The following is a 14,615-nucleotide window of genomic DNA, read 5'->3' as shown; positions in this document are numbered from 1 at the left end:
TGACAGGTTTACTTACAGAGAGTGAGAAGAAGAGACACAGAAAGGTCTTCCATATGCTCATTTACTCCCCTAATGACTGCAATGTCTGCAGCTGGGCCAATCTGAGCTAGGAGCTTCCAGGTCTCCCATATTTTGGCAGGGACCAAAGCACTTGGAACAGCTTCTACTGCTTTCCCAGGCTATTGCAGAGAGCTGGCTGGGAAAAGGAGAAATGGGGACTAGAACTGGTGCTCATATGGGGTGCCAGCATTGCAGGTAAAGGATTACACCACTGCACCACAGTGCTGGCCCCAGTCTATCCTTTATTAAGGAGATCTCAGTAATCATGTTCAGGTATTGCTGTCCTATATTCATGGCCAAAGTCCTAGCAGGCAACATGGTTTGGAGAATCATAAGCACAAGGTGTGTAGGAGACTTCATTTCTCATACAGCACAGTTAATAACAAGGTTCCAAGAGGGGAAATTACTTGCATCATAGTCTTTGAGAACTAATGGACATCACAGGTGATCTAAAGAATTTAGAAGGTTTGTGAGCCCCTAGAGTGAAAAAGTCACTGGGAGCACAAGGACAGTGCCTAGAGTTTATTTTGATGGATTTTAGCCCCTTTCATTGGAGGGAGGCCCGAAGAAGCTGGACTGATTAGTAAACCTCAGAAGTGTCTTTTCAAGGTGAAGGCAAACTGAGACTGAGGGGTTTTTGGAAAAACGTTGAACAAAAGACATTTCCCACACGTGGTTAAGACACATCATTTATCTACTGATTTTCATCAGATCTGTTAACATTAGGTATAAGGTACAGTGGACATGGTGGATGGCATATAGCAATATGATTTTAGTAATATATCATGAGGTGCTTTTTTTAAATGGATTTAGCAGGTAAAATTGGGCTACCTAATGGGATGTAGCTGGAATAATCACCTTTTTGTTAAATAAATCTGAGGTAATAAATGTTAGTGTATGAAGACATTGAGTTTTCTTTTATTGGGCCTTCTTGGTTATTTTAATCTGGGATCTGCGAATTCTCATTTTCTTTATTTTATTCCTCATCATGTCGGACCAACTCTGCTGCTTTGGGGATTTTTTTAGTACATCTGACATTTGGAAATTTAGACAATAGTATAGTTAAAATGAGATGTACCAAGTAAAGTATTTATTTTTATTCTGATACATATTTTGGAATTCTTCTAAAATTCCTATTGAGTATCCTTGTTAAATTTAGTTGCATCCCAGGTTAAGACTTATTGGAGGCAGGCTCCATGGCTCAATAAGCTAATCCTCCACCTGCGGTGCAGGCACACCAAGTTCTAGTCCTGCTGGGAGAGCCAGATTCTGTCCCAGTTGCTCCACTTCCAGTCCAGCTCTCTGCTATGGCCCAGGAGTGCAATGGAGGATGGCCAAAGTGCTTGGGCCCCGTACCTGCATGGGAGACCAGGAGGAAGCACTTGGCTCCTGGCTTTGGATCAGTGCCATGTGCCAGCTGCAGCACACTGGCCGCAGCGGTCACTAGGGGGTAAACCAACAGAAAAAGGAAGACCTTTCTCTCTGTCTCTCTCACTGTCCACTCTGCCTGTCAAAATAAAAAATAATTTTTATAAAAAGACTTATTGGAGCCACTTTAGTGATTACACCCATGAAACTTTGTTAATAAATGCAAATAGAACCTGGGAAAATTGATGTATATCTTATGCTGTAGAGACTTAAGATTGAACATCTTTTTTTAATCTTTTTTAATTATATAATTTAAAAACAAATTTTAGATTTTTTTTTTTACTTTACTAAGTCACAGCTCTGGCCCCATTAATATGACTTAACAATGTTTTTTCCTCTCAGACTTATCTCTATTGTTTCAGTTAACTGCATGCCTTTTCTTTACATTCAGATTCCCTCAGCTGTCAAAGCTTATTCATCTTAATTCTGTTGTTCCTATTTCCCTCCCTTTTATTCTGTCCCTAGGCTAATTGAGATCATGATTCTCCATTCCTTCTGTGTGGTGTCACAGTAGGCTTGAAGTGTTCTTTTTCTCTTCTGATTTCTAAAGAAAGAAATTATGTATTCCCCCAGTTTAGATATTTTAATAATGCACTCTAAAACAAAGGTTAAATGTTCTTAATTTGACAAGAATTTTCGGGGCCAGTGGTGTGGCATAGTGGGTAGAGCCACCACTTGCAGTGCTGGCAGCTCATATGGATCCAGATCTCTGCTATAGCCTGGGAAAGCAGTAGAAGATGGCCCAAGGCCTGGGCCCCTGCACCCATGTGGGATACCTGGAAGAAGCTCCTTGCTCCTGGCTTTGGATTGGCACAACTCTGGCCATTGCAGCCAACTGGGGAGAGAACCAGTGGATGGAAGACCCCTCTCTCTTCTCTACCTCTCTCTGTGCAACTCTGACTTTAAAATAAATAAATAAATCTTTAAAAAAAGATTTTTTTCTAATTTTAGATTTGTTCTACTTCATTGCCACTTCAGGGTGTGTGTAAGGAGTGCATATCCAGTTTTTCTATTTTGGAATTTGGGGATTTTGTATTAGCTCTGCTGTGTATTCATTTTTCTTGAGCATTGGTGATATCTTCTCCTTAGTTGTATTAAGAGAGAGAGCAATAGCCCTCATGTCTTTTTAGGTAAGTAAGACATATTAAAAACAGAGCATTCAGTATACATTCATAGTATTTTGACTTGTTCAATTGATTTTCCTGACCTCCCTTGGATATTCTTGGTCTTTGCTGTACAACTTTCTATACTCATTAATTCTTTGATATTCCCAAATCCAGAAAATGAATGACTCAACAGCTGTGTTCCTGTATTTGCTGGGACTCAGGGTAAGAAGCAAAGTGGAGGTGTTCAGGAATCTAAAGTTACATGCTACATAGGAAAGCACATCATTTCCTATACAAAGTGACTGGGAAATCCAGAATCTTTTGCACACATATTGGATCCTGAACTATTACTGGACTATTCAGTAAGATTTTAATGTATTTATTTTCTGTGTGTGTGTTTGTATTTCTAAATAAACTCTGCTGGGCTACTTAACATTAACATGTATTGCAGAATTCTTTCATCAGTTTTTACTTTTAAAAAGTTTCTCTTTCAGTTTTATGGGAGAGGGTAGAAGTTTCCTGCTATGTAACTGAAAGTTCATTCATTCATTAAAGTTAAAAATATTTGTTGCAAATTGGTAGAATACTATTAATTCTCATGTGATTTACATGAAACTAAATACATTCTCTATTTTGTTTTGCTTAAAATTTCTGCATGTGTGGACTTCTTTTTTCCTTCTTGCCCCAAATCCCTTTGTGTATTGGGATGGCAAATGGGTTTTACACTGGAGAAAACATGTTATTTTGGCAAAGAAGTACTTAGCCTTCCTGCTTCAAGTATTCAAATATTGCATTGGAAATCAGTATATTTGTTTACTGTACAAATGTCCTTCATACAATTTTGTAATCTTCTGGGATGGGAGAGGAAGCAGGAAATAGGAGGATTATGGGTGGGAGGGATGTTTTGGGGGAGGGGAAGCCACTGTAATCCAAAAGCTGTACTTTGGAAATTTATATTTATTAAAAAAATTAAACAATTTTGTAATCTTCATCTTCCTTTTTATTTCATCCTTTTTAAAAAAAGATTCATTTATTTTACTTGAAAATCAGAGTTACACAGAGAAGGAGAGAGAGAGAGAGAGAGCAGTCTTCCAACCGCTGGTTCACTCCCCATTTGGCCACAATGGCTGGAGCTCTGCCAATCCAAAGCCAGGAGCCAGCAGCTTCTTTTGGGTCTCCTATGCAGGTGCAGGAGCCCAAGGGCCTGGGCCATCCTCTACTGCTGGATAGTAAGTCTTACTTGCCTAAAAAGATGGATAGTAATTTGAGTAGCCAGGACTTGAACTGGCACCCAATTGGAATGTCAGCACTGCAAGCCACAGCTCTACTTGCTACTCCACAGCATCGGCCCCCTAAATTCTTATGAGTATTGCTACACGATTGGAATTTATAATTGATAATGCTGAACAATTGAAACTGTCTTATTTACAATTGTAGGACTGGATATGGCAGTTCTACTTGAAGTAAAGTATGTAGCCTGCTTATTGTATGATTTTCGGAAAAGCATGTATTTATATATAACAGCAGATCTGTTAATCATTTAAAAGTGAATTGTCATGATTACCCAGATGTAAAGAATGCAATATGTGCTAATGAGTTAGCAGTCACAGACATTTAGAATTAGAGGGATTTTAGAACTTTTTCAATACTGCAGTTTTTATGAAAAACTAATAATTTTTTTTTTATTTGACAGGTAGAGTTATATACAGTGAGAAATCAGAAAGGTCTTCCTTCCATTGGTTCAGTCCCCAGATGGCTGCCACAGTTGGAGCTGTGCCCATCCAAAGCCAGGAGTCAGGTGCTTTCTCCTGGTCTCCCATCCGGGTGCAGGGCCCAAGCACTTGGGCCATCCTCTACTGCCTTCCCGGGCCATAGCAGAAAGCTGGACTAAAAGAGGAGCAACCAGGACTAGAACACTTTGCCCATAAGGGATACCAGCACCACAGGTGGAGAATTAACCAAGTGAGCCACGGCGCTGGCCCCCGATAAATTTACTCTTAACAAAATATCAAAATATCTTATTTAGTATAAAGTTAGTAGTGAAAAGAGACTACCTTGTTGAACACAGAAATTTGAGATTATATTTCTTGGTATTAATTTGCATCTTAAGGCTTATTGCCTAGTTTATTTCAATATTTCAATCTAATATTCCTAATAATATCTTGTACTTAGTGGTTCACTGTGTGCCAGACAATATTCTTTTGATTTTTTAAAAGATTTATTTATTTATTTATTTGGAAGTCAGAGTTACACAGATAGTGAACAAGAGGAAGAGAGAGAGAGAGAGAGGTCCTCCATCTGCTGGTTCACTCCCCAGATGGCCTAAAAGGTCAGAGATATGCCAATCTGAAACCAGGAGCCAGGACCTCTTCAGGGTCTCCCATGCAGATTCAGGGGCCCAAGGACTTGGGCCAACTTCCTACTGCTCTCCCAGGCTATAGCAGACAGCTGAATGGAAAGTGGAGCAGCCTGGACTTGAACCGGCCTCCATATGGGATGCCCCCACTGCATGCAGTGGCTTTACTAGCTACACCACAGCACTGGCCTCAAGACAATGCTCTAAAATGATGCATTAATTATTCCCAAATATTGAAAAGTGGCATGGTACACATTTGAATGTGTTGTTTTGTACTAGTTGTAGAAACAGTTTAAAATATATTTAGATTTAAAAATGTAAGCTTTGATCTAAAGGTTTACTTTCCCTTAAGGTGCCTGTTTGGAAACTGAGAGATCATTGAAGTCTCAAGATAGAGTACAACTGATCTTATCCAAGCCTCCTTTATCACATGAGGATGCTAAATGCCAAGCCCAGAGAAGTAAAGTGAATTGTTCAAGGTCACATAGGTAAGTTGTGGCAGGGATAATTCTGTATTAGCATTAGGTATCCTGATACATAGGCCACTGTTCTGTCAATTTTGTACTCCTTCTGGAGTTAAAGATTCTAAGTTGTGGAAAATTGAATTTGGAAATTTAGTGGTTGCTATGTTGTTATGGTGAGAAATTTCTGTGTATAGCTATGAGTTGCTTAAATTTTATTCAATATATTTTTCTAGTATGTTTGCTATTTATTTGAAATGTATAACAAGTAGCTTCATCTATTTGCCAAAAGAATTTTTAAAGATTTATTTATATTATTTGAAAGTCAGAATTACACAGAGAGAGAAGGACATGCAGAGAGAGTGGTCTTCCATTCACTGGTTCACTCCACAGTTGGCCTCCATGGCTGGAGCTGTGCTGACTGGAAGGCAGGAGCCAGGAGCCTCTTCCTGGTCTCCTATGCAGGTGCAGGGGCCCAAGGACTTGCACCATTTTATAGTGTTTCCCAGGCCATAGCAGAGAGCTGGATAGGAAGTGGAGCAGCCAGGTCTTGAACTGATGCCCCTATGGAATACCAGCACTGCAGGTGGCAGCCTCACCCACTATGCCACAGTGCCAGCCCTTGCCAAAAGAATTTATAGAAGCTATTCCATATATACACTTAACAATTATTTAGTTACTTGACATGAACTATCCCTGCATATTTGAAAATTTTGAATGGTATCACTTGGGTTTTAAGAATGTTATATTTTAGGTCTCTTAATATTTTTAGTGATGATGTTTTAAAGGCCCTTTCTGTTTTATGAAAAATGATAAGGATTTTGTTTTACAATGGCCATAGTATTACTACTTAAAGCAATAGATTAAATAAAACTTTTAAACAAAGTCATTTAATACTGAATTCTAACACACTGGTATATTTTAAAGTGAGAAGCCGGATTTCTTTCAGATATTCTAAAGAAGAATGATAATCAAAATTGAAGACATCTACAGTTTTTAATCACTTGTTTTAAATATTGGTCATAATGGTCCAATTTTGAGTTTAATTTTAATTAGCTTTTAAATGATTCAATATGTTTTATAGAAAAAATTCGGAGAACATAATTATATACTCAACCTCCCTCCCTTCTTTTTCCTTCTTTGTCATTTTTTTTAGCTTATGAAATGACATTTTCAGTTTACATTACATTAAAAAGGGTTCTTGAATCAAGGGACAAGTTTAACAGGCAAAAAGCAAAAAGATCGTAATTTAGAGGGAATATAGACAATGGCTCTAAACAATATTTGAATATCACATCTAAACAATATTTGAATAAATTGATAAATATTTTAATTTCTCCTACTAAAATGCTCAAAGTCTTTAATTATTTATCAAATATTAGTGCAAAATTATGGATTTAAATGATCCCAAAAAGTGATGAATGTTTGTGTAATAAAGTCCAATTTTTGTCAAGGCTTTTTGAAAGTCTCACAGAAAACTTATGTTTGTGAATGGGAAGAATAATACCAAAATATCCATACTACCAAAAGCAATTTGCAAATTCAATGTAATCCCAATCAACATACCAACGATGTTCTCAGAGCTAGAAAAAATGATGCTAAAATTCACATAGAAACATGAGAGATGCTTAACATCTAAAGCAATATTATAAAGCAAAAAAAAGCTGGAGACATCACACCATATTTTAAGACATATTACAGGGGTCAGCACTATGACAAAGCAGGTAAAGTCACCGTCTGCAGTGCCGGCATCTCATATGGGTGCCAGTATGTTTCCCAGCTGCTCCACTTCTTATACCCCTCTCTGGTATAGCCTGAGAAAAAAGTAGAAAATGGCCAAAGTCTTTGGGCCCCTGCACCTGCATAGAGACCTGGAAGAAGCTCCTGACACTTGGATTCAGATCAACAGAGCTCCGGCCATTGTGACCATTTGGGGAGTAAACCAGTGGATGGAAGACCTCTCTCTCTCTCTGCCTCTACCTCTCTGTAACTCTGCCTTTCAAATAAATATACTGCAAAAAAAAAAGAAGAAGTGTTAGCACTGATATAATAACAGACACATAGTTCAATGGAAAAGACTTGGTAGCATAGAAATAAACCCAAATTTCTACCAGCAACTCATATTTAACAAAGGAACTAAAATGAACTGGAGAAAGAAGAATCTCTTTCACAAGTGGTGCAGAGGAACTTGATTATCCATATGTAGAAGCCTGAAAAGAGACTCCAACATCTCTTACACTATGTGAAAGTGAACTCACAGTGAATTAAAATGTAATCATAAGACCCAAACCCAAGTAAACATAGGGAAACTCTAAATATTGTCAACACACAATAGCTTTTGGGTAAGATTCCAATAGCAATAGTCACAAAAATAAAAACAGAGACATTTGAGTATATCCAACTAAGATACTTCTTCACAACAAAGTAAACATCAGAGTGTAGATACAATGAACAGATGGCAGGAAAAATTAAAACTCTGAATGTTTACAGATTTCCAGAACATTTACATGAATTGGAAAAACTCCAAAAAATACAGTGAAGAAACAGGCAAGGATCTGAATAGACATTTCTCAGAAGAAATGTACATGGTCAAAACATGTGAATATGCCCGATGTCACTAGCCATTATGTAAATATAAATCAGAACACCATATCAGTCTCCAACACCTGTGGGAGAATACAACACTCAGGTGTTTGTGTGTGCAGCAAGTGGGTTTAGAGGACCCTGTTCACCTCTGGAGAGCAGAGCCTACAGGGAGGTAAAGAAACCTTACTGCGCAGGGGCATGCTAATCTTCTCTGTATCATTCCAATTTTAGTATATGTGCTGCCGAAGCGAGCACATGTGCTGCCGAAGCGAGAAAGAGATGAAAAGAATTTATCTCAGCTAGCCACTAATATTCAAGAAACAAGGTCTTCAGGAAAGCCAACTCAACTGACATTTTCATGTCATTGTTAAATAAAGGAAAAATTATCTAGGTTCAGCAATACGTAGTTTATAAGAGAAAGACTACAGAGTAATTTCCTTGGCATAGAAATAACTTTGTTTTTTTTTGTTTTGTTTTGTTTTGTTTTTTTTTTTTGTTTTTTTTTTTTTTTTTTTTATCCATGAGGGCTTGCTATCACCACCACACACCCACATCCCATATACAAATGCCTGGCTTGAGTGGTAGCTTCTCTGCTTTGAGGCAAGTTTCTGCTAGTGTGCACCCTGGGAGGAGACGGAGGATGGCAGAAGTGCTTGGGTCCCTGCACCCAAATGGGACATCCAGAATGAATTCCCAGTTCCTGGTTTTGGCTTGGTCAAGCTTTGGCTATTGCAAGTGTCTGGGGAGTGAAGCAGTGGTTCCCTCTTCCTGTCACTCTGCCTTTCAAATCAATAACTGTTGTTGGTAATGACTAATAATGATATTCACTGATTGTCAAATTTTGAATCTATTAATTATAGACAATTTCTCTTTGTATTTTTAAACTTTCATAATGTTCTGTAGCCAATTTCATCACTAGAAATAAAAACTTTTCCTCAAAAAAAAAAAAAGAAACCTTACTGCTTTCCTAATGTGCTTATTAAGTTCTTGACCAGCGCCTGTTAGTCTTGCCACAAACTTTCTAGTCTTACTACTTTCCTTCTTCTTCTTCTTCTTCTCTGTGACTTGTAAAATAGTATACATTCTATATACTGTGGATACTTTTGATTTATTTTATTCCTTCGGTCTCCTATGAAGTTCCTCCACAAAAGCACAGCCCTCAAAATATTCATTCATTTATGCAGTCTGCAGATTTCATGAGCTACTAAATTCCAAGTAGTATGTTAAAGGCAAGATCTGGGCCTAAGAGAAAAGTGGTCTAAATTCTGTGCCTAGAAGAGGATTTGGGACATAGTAGAACTTCAGTGAAGTGCTATGTGAATGACATGCACTCATTAAATGAGTAATCTAAAGCATACACTTCATTTAAGCAACACAGCAGCCCTACTCACCTCAGGTAGAGCAATTGAGAGGAATAATGTGAACAAAAATAAGACATCAATAAGTTGAATAATAACAGAGAAAAAACAAAATGAGATAGATGCCAACATTACTGAGCTATTTTTGAGGAATTAAATTGATAGAGGGGCTGGCATTGTGGCCAAGTGGGGAAAGCTGCAATCTGTGAGGCCAGCATAACATCTGAGTTCCACTTTGAGTTTAGGAATCTCCACTTCCAATTTAGCTCACTGCTAAACACCTGGGAAACCAGCAGAAGATGGACGAAGGACTCAGGTCCTTGCCACTCATGTGGGAGACTTGGATGAAGCTCCTGACTCCAGCATGCCCCAGGCTCAACTGTTGAAACTCTCTGGGGTGTGAGCCAGCAGATGAAAGCTATCTATGTCTTTCCCTCTCTCTCTAAATCCACCTTTCAAATAATAAAGATTTAATAAACAAATTAACTGATTTCAAAATACACAAAAACATGAACAATACTATATCATTTTTATGCCAAACTGATAAAAAATAACAAATGCTAGAGAGCACATGGGAAAAGAAAACCACCATATATGGTAGGTGAAAACACAAGTTAGTACAGATGTTATGCAGAACAGTATGGTCATTCCTTAAAAAGGATAAAAATTGGGGCTGGCGCTGTTGTGCAGTGAGTTAAAGCCCTGGCCTGAAGGGCCAGCATCCCATTTGGGTGCCAGTTCTAGTTCCAGCTGCTCTTCTTCCAATACAGCTCTCTGCTATCTCCTGGGATAGCAGTAGAAGATGGCCCAAGTCCTTGGGCCCATGCACCCATGAGGGAGACCCAGAGGAAGCTCCTGTCTCCAGGTTTCAGAATGGCATAACTCTGGCCTTTGTAGTCATCTGTAGAGCGAACCAGCTAATGGAGGACCTCTCTGTGTCTCTACCTCTATTGTAACTCTTTCAAATAAATAACAAAAATTAAACTAAGATAAAAATTGACCTACCATGTGAGAGTTATCTTGCTCTTGGCTATATAGAATAAGGAAATTTTATTAGAAGGAAAGGAGGAGAGCATATCAAAGATACAGCAATTTTCCCATAACACAGCCACTATAACACAGTTCACTGCAGCCAGGATGTGAAACCAATCTAGCTGTCCATCAATGAAAAACAATGGACAGGGCAACCTCTTTTAGATACAAAAAAAGAACAAAATATTATTAAATTAATTGAAATAAGCCAGAAGCAGGAACACAAATGTCACCTGGTCCTTGTCGCATGTGGAAGTGAAAGAAAATAATGGATCTGAACACAGAACTGTGATTACTAGAGGCTGAGAAGGGAAGCAGCTAGGGATAGAGGGGGATTGGATAATAGGTATCAAAAATCAAAGAGGCAGAAAGAACTTCTGGTGTTCCATAATATAATGAGATGATTACATTCAACCATATTAGGTTCTGTGTAAAGAACTGAAGGAGAGGAGCTGGTAGTCTCAAATCATGGAGAAGAATTAGAAACTGTAGTTGCTTGGGGGCCAGCATTGTGGCACAGTGGGCTAACACCCTGGCCTGAAGCACCAGCATCCCATGTGGGTACCAGTTCTAGTCCTGGCTGCTCCTCTTCTGATCCAACTCTCTGCTATGGCCTGGGAAAGCAGTAGAAGATGGCCCAAGTCCTTGGGTCCCTGCACCCAAGTGGGAGATCTGGAAGAAGCTCCTGGTTCCTGGAATCAGATTGGCAGAGCTCCGGCCATTGTGGCCATCTGGGGAGTGAACCGGCAGAGGAAGACCTCTCTCTCTCTCTGCTGCTACTTCTCTCTGTAACTCTGTCTTTCAAATAAATAACTCTTTAAAAACTTAATAAAACTGTAGTTGCTTAGCTTGATCACTTTTTACTGCATAAATGTGTGCAAATATTGCACTACACCCTGTAATAATGCATGACTAGGACACATTAATCACAAATTATTTCAATGAAATTTTAAAAATTAGAAGCATTTCTTTATATTAACAATGAACTATTTGAAAATGAAATTAGAGAAACATTTCCATGCATAGCAGCATAAGAACCAGGAACCAATGTCTTCAATGTTATCAGTGATGAATCAGATTCACAGCCCCCAGCACTCAGTTTTTGCCATATACTTTACCATGGCAATTGTGGGCATATAGTAGTAAATCAATGGACAGGAATCCTTTGTCTCTAAATCTGCTAAATAAATAAACAAGGAATTCATCAAAGAAAAAGAGATATCAATTTGGATGCCAGGCACAAAAACACATGCACTTGAGCTATCCTCCAGTTTGTGATGCCAACAAATCTTTCAGACATGTTACATTTTCAGAGACTTTTCTGTAATCTTGCTAAGCTTTCTGGAAATCGGCCTTATAGCAAAGGGTTTCCCAATTCCATTACACTCATGATTTTTCTTTTGTGTGATATATTAGTTTACCATCTAGAGATAATTTATGGTACAAAACTTTTCTATGCATGCATGTTTTCTCATTTGTGAGTCTATTCATGGGAATTGAAGACTGATTTATAACAGAAATACATTTTCCAAATTCATTGCATAGACTTTTGTTCCTTATGAATTCTCTGAAGTCTGTTGATGTCTAATTTCTGGCTAAAGGTTTTATTGTATTTACAGCATGCAAAGACTATCACCTTTTGTGAATTCTGTGTCTATACAAGCCTGAAATAAAGAAAATGTTTTTGCACAATCAGTATACACCTAAGAAACCACCTGTGTCAATTCTCTGATGTACCATTGACTTCTGACTCTAATATTTATAAGCTTTCTCCTTTACATGAGTCTCTGTTGGATAGGATGTGATTTCCAGCAAAAGGTTTTGTCACAATACTTACATGAATTTTGGAGAAAAGCTCTTCCACATTCATTATATTGTTAAGGTCTCTCCCTTGTTCAAATTCCATGATGGATTATGAGGCATTACCTATGTGAAATGACTTTCTCACATTTATTTCATTCATTAGATATATATGTTGTGCATTCTGATATAAGGAGAGATTTGGGCAGAGCTTTCCAACACTCATTACACCCATAAGGTTTCTCTCCCACGTGAATTCCCTGTTGTCTTATGAGGTATGGCTTCTAATTAAAGGGATTTTACTTTCAAAGGAGTTTTTCCCTATATGAATTTGATGATGTACAATGAGGGCTGAATTATGGTAAAAGGCTCTGAGTCATTACATTCATAAAATTGCTCCCCATGAGAATTCTTTTATGTTTGATGAGGTCTGATTTGCACCACAAAGGCTATTCACATGTATTATATTCATGCATTTCTCCCCTTGGTGAATTCTCTAATATTTCATGAGATATAACTTGCACAAAAAGGTCAAGTAGAAAATTCCCTGTGTGGATACTCTGATATCTTATGAGTTATGAAGTACAGCAAAGAGGCTTTCCACCATCCTTCCATCCATAAAACCTACCTAAATTGAGCAACAAAGATATAGAAAACCTAAACACACACATAACCAGATGGAAATGATACCAGTAATAAAGACCATCACTACCAAGAAAACCCCAAAACTGGAAGGCTTCACTGCTGAATTCTAACAGACATTTAAAGCACTAACTGCAATTCTTCTCAAGTTATTCAAAACAATTGAGAGAGAGGCGATTCTCCCAAATTCTTTCTATGAAGCCAACATCACCTTCATTCCTAAACTTGAAAAAAGTGCAACAAAGAAAGTAATTATAGACCAATTTCCCTGATGAACATACATGCAAAGATCTGCAACAGAATTCTGGCCAATTGAATCCAACAATGCATCAGAAAGATCATCCACCCAGACCAAGTGGGATTTATCATTGGTATGCAAGGATGGGACCAAAGGCTTTTCCACAGTCATTTCATTTATAAGCTTTCTCCATGGTGTGAAGGCTCTGATACTTTCTGAGGTTTGACTTCTCAGCAAAGGTTTTTCCACAGTCATTGCAATCATAAGGTTTCCCCCAGTACAAATTGTCTGATGCTTTGTGAGCTTTGATTTCTCAGCAAAGGCTTTTCCACAATGATTGCATTCATAAGGTTTCTCCCCTCTGTGAATTCTCTGATGATTTATGAGGTTTGCCTTCTGGCCAAAGGATTTTCCATAGTAATTGCATTCATAAGGTTTCTCACCTGTGTGAATTCTCTGATGATTTATGAGGTTTGCCTTCTGGCCAAAGGATTTTCCACAGTCATTACATTCAAAAGGTTTCTCACCTGTGTGAATTCTCTGATGATTTATGAGGTGTTTCTTCTGGCCAAAGAACTTCCCACAGTCATTAGATTTGTAAGATTTCAACCCTGTGTGAATTCTCTGATGTCTAATGAGATCTGACTTCTGGTGAGTGGTTTCCACACAATCATTACACACATGAGGGTTTTCCACAATATGAGTGCTGTGATGGAGGGTATTTAATACTGAATGAATTCCCACAAGGTTTACATGCATAGGATTTCTTCCCTATATTTGGTCTATGATTCAGTCTAACATGTGATTGGTAAATGACAGGTTCCACAGTCCCAATATACTTATAAATGTTCTCTCTTTTCAGGTGAATACAATCAGAATTCCACAGTCAGTCAGCTGGGAGGGGTGGATGAATCCGGAAACAGCTGGTTTCCTTGTACTAAAACAAGCGCCATATCACGAAGGACTCTTGCATTTCTTTTTCTTTTTTGCATTTTTCACATTTTCTTATTTATCATGGTTTGTAATAAATTTTCTGATGTGGGTTGTGGTTTTGAGGCTGGCTTAAGGAGTTCAGGGAACCAGAGGAATGGTCTTTTTCAATTAGGGCACAGCTGTTGTTTCTCTCCAATTCTGGCTTTCTGTAATTGCTTTGGGTGCCTCAGGCAATTTTTCATTTTGAGCGACTTTTTCCTAAATGCTTTGTTGGTCTGAGTTGGTTTTGCCTTTTTCCTTTTCAAATTGTGTATTCTGATGCAATACAAACAAGGGTTTAGAACGAGGATCCATCAGGAAATTGAAAAACAGAACATATTGGGTTTTCATGATTAGAAATCATAGGCAACATGACCAAGATGAGTTTTTGGGTTTTGGAAAATGACATAGAACCCTTCCACTGAGGGGCAGATATTAATTTCCTCCAAATCGAGAGTGAGTGCGATTTTCAGGTGAATTCAATCAGAATTCCACAGCCAGTCAGCTAGGAGGGGTGGATGAATCCGAGAACAGCTGGTTTCCTTGCAACTAAATCAAGCCCAATATCACAAAGGA

At 38.2% G+C, this 14,615-nt stretch overlaps 1 pseudogene; it reads right to left on the bottom strand.

Moving 5' to 3' along the window:
* Positions 1–8,184: 8,184 nt before the first annotated feature.
* Positions 8,185–8,252, bottom strand: LOC138848021 (U6 spliceosomal RNA; annotated as a pseudogene).
* Positions 8,253–14,615: the final 6,363 nt, after the last annotated feature.

The sequence above is a fragment of the Oryctolagus cuniculus genome, unplaced genomic scaffold (genome assembly GCF_964237555.1).
Source record: "Oryctolagus cuniculus unplaced genomic scaffold, mOryCun1.1 SCAFFOLD_56, whole genome shotgun sequence".
Classification (NCBI taxonomy): domain Eukaryota; kingdom Metazoa; phylum Chordata; class Mammalia; order Lagomorpha; family Leporidae; genus Oryctolagus; species Oryctolagus cuniculus.
This window is presented reverse-complemented; position numbering and strand designations above follow the sequence as displayed.